The sequence below is a fragment of the Protopterus annectens genome, chromosome 1.part1 (genome assembly GCF_019279795.1).
Source record: "Protopterus annectens isolate FY-2018-M chromosome 1.part1, PAN1.0, whole genome shotgun sequence".
Classification (NCBI taxonomy): domain Eukaryota; kingdom Metazoa; phylum Chordata; order Ceratodontiformes; family Protopteridae; genus Protopterus; species Protopterus annectens.
Window position 1 is genome coordinate 339,441,541 of NC_056726.1, and position 7,500 is coordinate 339,449,040.

At 37.6% G+C, this 7,500-nt stretch overlaps 1 protein-coding gene across 2 annotated transcripts in view; it reads right to left on the reverse strand.

Moving 5' to 3' along the window:
* Positions 1-7,500, reverse strand: part of RAB27B (RAB27B, member RAS oncogene family) — a 2,233,495-nt gene that overhangs the window by 1,044,751 nt on the left and 1,181,244 nt on the right. The gene's annotated exons all lie outside the window — the stretch shown is intronic.

Sequence of the window (7,500 nt, forward strand, 5' to 3'; positions counted from 1 at the left end):
CTTTTATTTACATTCCCAATGGAACTGTTAGCCAATTGTATTAAACTGGATGAAATCTAAGATGTCATTAATTACTGCCACTTTAAAATCCAAGTACCTAGAGATGATATATTATTAGCATTAACTAATACTAATACATCCATAGCACACTTGGATAATGCACTGTGAGACTTTGAAACAGTATGAAAATTAAGATTTAAAAAATAAGGCAAACGCCACATCAATTAATTGGAAAACAAATCAAGATGTACTAAATATCTATAAATATAATTGTAAATGAAAAAAAAAAACTAATATATTTAGGAATCATATTGTTTAACAACTCAGAACAAATTATTCAATTTAACTATAATGGGATTAAGTATTTTAGGAAGATAAACTTTGAACTGTAATTTTTTTACAGTGGAGGATAGATTGAATGTGATTAAAATGTTATATATTATTCAAAGTGTGTCCCTTATACTGACAAAACATACATTCTAAAAGTTGTACAAGGCATTTATTATATTCTTCTGACAACGCATTCAACTTTTTCAAAAACTGTTGTGCATAAGGCAACCAATAACAGACATTTTAAAAATGGAGAGGAAGGACTCCATGATACTAAATTAAATGTTATAGTCTTTGATTTTCAAAGTTATTGCTAATTAGTTCAACCTAAAACACAAAGAAAATGGAAAAATATATAACACACCATGCACTGATAAGAATTTTAAAATTTCAACTCAATAGTTAAATTCGGCTGATAATAAAATATTGTTGATATTAAATAATTGAATGCATATTTTGCTGTTCATATGAATTTGAATGGTACATACACATATTGAAGTCATACTAAAATGTCATACATAAATATATAACATAAATAATTGTACTATATCTAATTTTCATTAACACTGGGTTTCACATGAGGCTGTAGCATAATAAAATGGCAAACTTGAATCTTAAAGGCTTATCATACTGGTTCAAATGTTTAGAATGCAACTTAACTTTATTAACAGACAATGCTATGCACAGATATGGAATAGATACCAATGCTAACTTATTAGATCAAGGTGCCAGACAGTTTCCATCTATAAACATACATCGTATGATGAAAGAAGAAAAGAAGCCTTAATCAGATTTATTAAATATGCACACTATTTTATTAAATAATAAAAAATCTAGTTCAGCATTATCTAATTTGTATAAAATTATATTCCCACACCTATCAGTCATACTAGGATCTTGTTGGAATCATCCAGTCACGAGTAATTATCTAAATTTTATGGAATTAGATAACCCCATAATATTAGCAACAATAGAAAAATAACAATGTTATTCTTGTTTTAGAAAATATTTGCATTTGTAACCCTTCTTAAAATTGGAAATATATTAAACAAAAACAATACTGGCTGATGGCAATGAAACATTATGATTGAAACTCAAAGGTAACATTTTTTTTACAATTTTAAGTAGCACAGCTTTGGCCAATGTTCCAGCTATTTGTGCAAGTACTTACTGTCTAATAATTCTAAAATTAATTAAACAGTCACTTTATTTTAATTCCCCAACTCCTGCTTGTTCCTGTAACAAACAGTTACCCCCATTTGGTGTCTTTTAGTTATTGCACATAAGACAACCACTACAAATTGAAAAAATGAAGGATTGTGCCTCCCTTTTCTGAATTCCTGATTATAACCACTACTGTTTATGGATATGATATGGAGGATTAAGATTGAATTTCTGGTCATAGCCATTGCCTTATGTACTCAAAACATGGATGACGATTAATTCACTTTGAGCTCAAAGCTCAAGTGGTGAATCTTAGCATTCATATCAAGAATACAACTGAATATAAATGGAGATACAATCATAGTTCTTTGCAGTACATGGAGATTTATCGGATTAATTTGCTCCACATACTGCTAGTTACATGAAATAAAGTGTTGGAGTGTGCATTGTCTTATCTGCGAAATCCAGCAAAACACTCTGGAGCTGTCAAATAGATTACAGGGAGAAATGAAGGCTCCTTCTAAAGACAGAAGAGCTTTAAAAGTTGTTATAGGCATTTCATTCAGCCACACTTTTTGTTTATAAATATGCCAGAGTGAAGTTCTAACAGCTTTTAAAAGATGTTTTATTTTCTGTCTTTGTCCTTTGCCAGCTGGCAAAGTCCCAGATACAAGACCCAGTCATAACAGCACTCAGAACTGCTTAATAAACTTTAGTTAAGCAACCCCAAGTGCTGTTACAAACAATTCACATACTAGGGGAAGTACTTAAAACGTTCATCTCAATTCCCAATAACACAGTGTCATTTTGGAGCTCCATGTACTACATCAGCATTATTAAAATAATATCAAAACATATTTCTAATAACTACAGTTTTAGACTAAGCTAGCTTTATTGTTAGAAAAATACAATAATACTACTCTATGACAAATAAAGGTTTCAGTAATACAGGCTATGTCATAAAATGGCATTTTTTGGTTAGAATATTTGTCCAAATTATCCTGGAAAATTGGTGCGTCATGTATACATACTGTACACAGAATAACTTAGTTTTGATTTACTTCAATTTAATATGGTTAAACTTTTAATACCAGGAGGGAGTTAATAATGCTTAGTAATGTTTCATTTTTTATGGAATTTTTACTGCTACTTAATTCTGAAATCATAACTTGTAATATCATATATGTGAAAACTTTAATAAAGTTCTTAAAAGAAAAATAACCTCAAAGTCTGCAACAAGCAATACTTCCAAACAGTTATTAGCTACACATAAACATCCAGTACTTAAGAATGTGCTACTAATTGACACAGGCAGCTCCTAAATGCTTTATCCCATCCATGCATCCCCGAAAATTATCTGTGGTATGATCCCAGTTACTATCATTAGGGATAAAATATAATTATTGACTATGGGATGGGTAAGGCCAATCTATAACCAAATAGGATAGATTAATTCAAGCATAAAGAGGGAAACTGGGTAGGCGTAAAATGGCCCACAAGGACAGCTAGCTTAGTGCTTACCTATGAACCTATGAAGCATAGCAGTTAACAGAAAAGACATAATATACAAATAACATAAGATAAAATAAGTGAAGAGGCATATCATTAGCCTTTTTGAAAAAGCCTTTCAGAAGCATGGGACAAAAAGTTTCAGATGGTCTGTTTAAGAGACACTATCTTTAAGGATGTACAAAGTGTGCCAAGGGGGACACTCTGGTTATGCTGCTGACAAAAGCACTCTTCAAAATTAGAATGCCATGTCTGTCAGTGAATGTGGAGAGCACAACAGTGTAAAATGAAAAGTAGCAGAGTTAGGGCATGGTGAGAGGGGCAAGTGCCCTGGGGTAATGCGTTAGGCAACATGATTGGCTATCCATCATCCGAATCACTTTTTAGTGCCATACGGGCTTTGTGATCAAACCTGAGCTCTGTAAGCTAGGTATAAACTGTAGTAACCATTCACTTCATTTGTAGCAAGCAGTTTTTCACAGTTTAAAGCAATACATTATTTATATATTTATTTATTTTTCACTAAAGTGTGAAGAAGAAGGGTGGGGTGAGGACACAGAAATGGGACCTGAATGACTGGGGCAGGAGGGAAGGGAGACTTTTTTGCTCTTCACTTGAAGACCTGATGAGGTACGGCACCAGCTCATGGGACTGGCACAGGGCGCTGTCTGAGGCAACTATGCTTCTGGAAATGACTGCCACATGCAGCTGCAGTGTTGCATACCATCAATCTTAATAGCACCCTGAATGGACTGATTCAATATGCAGCACTCAGAAGTGTGGATGCCTAGAAGAGTATAAAAGGCACATAAGAGGATAGGACTTTTTTGCTTTTTAGTGGCAAGCAGCAAACACAGTGCACTGGAGGGGAAATTATTGGTCAGATGAGTTTGCTGCATAACAAACTGTGAGTCTTGTCTATATAGACTATATCAAAACCATGTGTAATCAAAGATATGCAAAGTGCATTATATTAAGCAGAAGCATAGCTAGGGTGGGAGAAGGGCACAGAAACCGCAGGCACAAGGTGCTATGGGGCACCATCGGCAGCTGCCAATGTAGTTTTATTACAGTAATAGCATTCAGAAATGAATGCTGGTACTCTAATTTGTGTTAGAACTAATGCATTGAATCTCTCAACACATTATTGAATGATCTAGTAACTATAGCAAACCTCACAGTACAATTAAAATTTGTATTTGTAGCAAGTGGCTTGCTACTGTTTAAAGCAGAAAAGCTTTGTTTTTTTTTGGGGGGGGGGTTTGCTCCCAAATTGAGCAGCACAGATTGGAAGAATCAAACTTGCTCCTCATTAAGGAGAAGGAGCACCAGATTGTAGAATACACCTTTTTTTATTTTTCTCTTTGAATTAAAGTTGAAGAGATCAGATTGGACCTTACTCATTTAGTAGACAGCTGAGGGCCTTCTGATTGGTGGATGGCATCAGGCTCTAGATGAGTAAGCAACAGCTTTGACATCAAGTACCCCAAGCACATATAACATAGTGGGTACTTACCACAGAATTTCACAGCTCAGCATAGTTCTACCAAAGAGTTTTAGTGCTGGAAAGACAGGGTATGAATGACTGCAGTATATGTGTATTTATCATTTGTCATATAAGCAAGTGGGCTGGCCAGTAATAATTTTCATTCATGAACCAAGCCACAATGGCAAAAGTAAATAACTTACTTTGATTGCTCTATCTATCTGTATCATAACTGTTGTGATGTGTGAGATTTTACATTTTGAGTCAATGCTCTTCAATAACTAAAGCCTCAATGTTATGACACACATAGTAAGACTGAAATTTAAATAACATGAAGTATTTCCCTTACTCCGTGTACAGTAATCACAGAGTTGGAATAAAGAAGAGTTTCAGAGTTCGAAGTTATGGTGATCTCAGCTGGCAGTCTGGACCTTCTGTCATGCAGCATTTGACTACATACATACACACCCACACACACACACACACACACACACACACACACACACACACACACACACACACACACACACGTAGGCAATTGGCAGTGACCATTAAATACTATACAATTTACTGAAACTGAACAATATGCTCTGGGAAGGAAAGTAGGCAGAGAAAAATAACCCATACAGACACATGGAAGAGGCATAGCAGTGTTTTTAGCAGTACACAGCATAACAGACTATGACTCACATTTATAGGGTGCAGCTTGTGAAAAGCAGACAGTGTAAAATGTAAAGTAGGCATAAAAATGCAGAAATACATGCACCAGTACCCAATGTAATACACCATACAGTCTCATAACAGCACTCTTCTCTTCAAAAATGCATATGTGTGTATATGGATTTATATCAAATTATTGACTGTTGGGAAAGTCAAAAGTCATAGGTTCATAGGTTGGTACTAGGCTATCAGCCCTATGGCCTATACAAGCCTAGCCATAACAATTCCCTGGGTATTTCTTCCCACGCTATTTACTTCCCTGGACCCCTGTCTAGCAGGGTGACTGACGTGATCCCCGGGGTGAATTTCCTTTCTCCCATCCAATCGTCAAGGTTCCTTTTGAAGAGGGCCACAGAGGCACTCTGCTTGACATGTATGGGCAATGTATTCCAGAGTCTGGGGAGTCTCTGGGTCAGGAACCTATCCCTCCAGCATGTTTTATTTATTATGATGACAAGGTTTAGATCCCTGGAGTGTGTGGATCTGAGGGATTGGGATTTCTTTAAGTGTAGCATGTCCAACAGCTCTGGGTTTGACATGGCCTTGTATGTTAAGCAGAGATCGCCTCTGAGTAGACGATATGTGACAGAGTATAGCTGGAGTTTTTTAAGGCGGTCAATGTAGGGCATCTGTTTTAGGCCTATGATTATTTTAGTGATGTATTTCTGTGGCCTTTCCAGTTGTTGCAGATGTCTTGAAAGGCACATACCAAATGGGGCGTTGTGTTCTATAATGGGTCTAATGAGGGATGAGTACAGTGGGACAATGACCTCCTTTTTCTTGATGAAAAGCCCTTAGTGATGAGGTGTGCCACATAGAAGGATTTCCTGACTGTTGTGGTGATGTGGTTATCGAAGGTGAGACCACTGTCCACCAGTGTCCCTACGTCTCATATCACACTTTCGGTGTTTACTGTACTGCCACCTATATAGTAATTCACAGATACATGTTTCTTCCCAAAGGGGATAACTATACATTTCTTGGCATTGAGCTTGAGCCCATGGCAATGGCACCAAGCATCTGTTTCTGTAAGGCCCTTTTGTAGAGTATCCACATCATTTGGGGATTCAGTAATGGCTCCCAGTTTGCAGTCATCTGCAAACTTTGTTAGCCAGAGTTCCTTAATGTTGGCCTGTACTTCAGAGAAGTAGATGCTAAACAAGAGCGGTCCCAGGACTGAACCCTGAGGTGCTCCACTTGTCACTTGTCTGGAGCTGGATTTGGAGTTGGCTACTTTTACAGTGTGGGTTCTATCAGTAAGCCAGTTAGCAACCCATTGGGTGATGTAGGGATTAATGCCCAGCTTAGTAAGTTTATCTATGATTCCAAAGTGGGGGATTGTGTCAAAGGCTTTGGCAAGGTCAAAATAGGCTGTGTCGACCACCTTACCCTTGTCCATGGCTCTGGAGACTGATTCGAAGAAGTCAATCAGGTTCATGAGACAGGATCGGCCCTTCACAAACCCAAACTGGGTGGAGTCCAGTGTTTGAAGGGTGCCAGTGTCTTTGTTTATAAGTTCCATGATAATACGCTCCATGGCCTTGCAGATAAGGCTTGTCAGACTGATGGGATGGTAGTTTCCGGGATCCAAGGTGAATCCCCCTTGTGGAGTGGGATAACTGTAGCTCTGCGCCACTCAGTGGGCATGAAATCTGAGGTGAGGCTATGATTAAACATGACACTTAGGTGAGGTGCCAGTTCATATTGTCGTTCATGTAGTACACAGCCCGGGATGTCATCTGGTCCCATGGATGCTGTATTCTTAGCTTTGGAGAGTGCGTTTTTTACCTGTGTGGCCATTATTACCGGAATTTGGCAATCTTCCGGTATTGAGATGGGCCATTTAGGGAGTGAGAGGGGGGTGAAGTTGGCAATGAATCAATCTGCCAGGATATTGGCAATATCCTTGGGATCAGTATATTTAATGCCATTCTGTTTTACCTCAGAGCAGATCTGAGCATTGCCATTTAGATTCTTGACATAGTTATAGAATGCCTTGTCATTGTCTTTGGAATCTTTGGCAATTTTATTTTCATAACTAGCTTTGGAGGATTTTATGAGGGATCTCAGTTTCTTACTGAGGCTGGTAAGGGAGTTTTTTGCATCCCGGGATTTTCCTCTTTTCTGAAACAGTTTCTTCCTTTTGTTGTAAAGTTTGTTTATGGCGGGGACCACCAGACTGGCTTCCTTTTTTTGGATGAGAGCATCTTGGTTCTATTTGGGATGGCACGATTCATGCATGAGTGGATGTGCTTGTACAGTGCCTTAGTGCAGGATTCAGCAGTTGAACC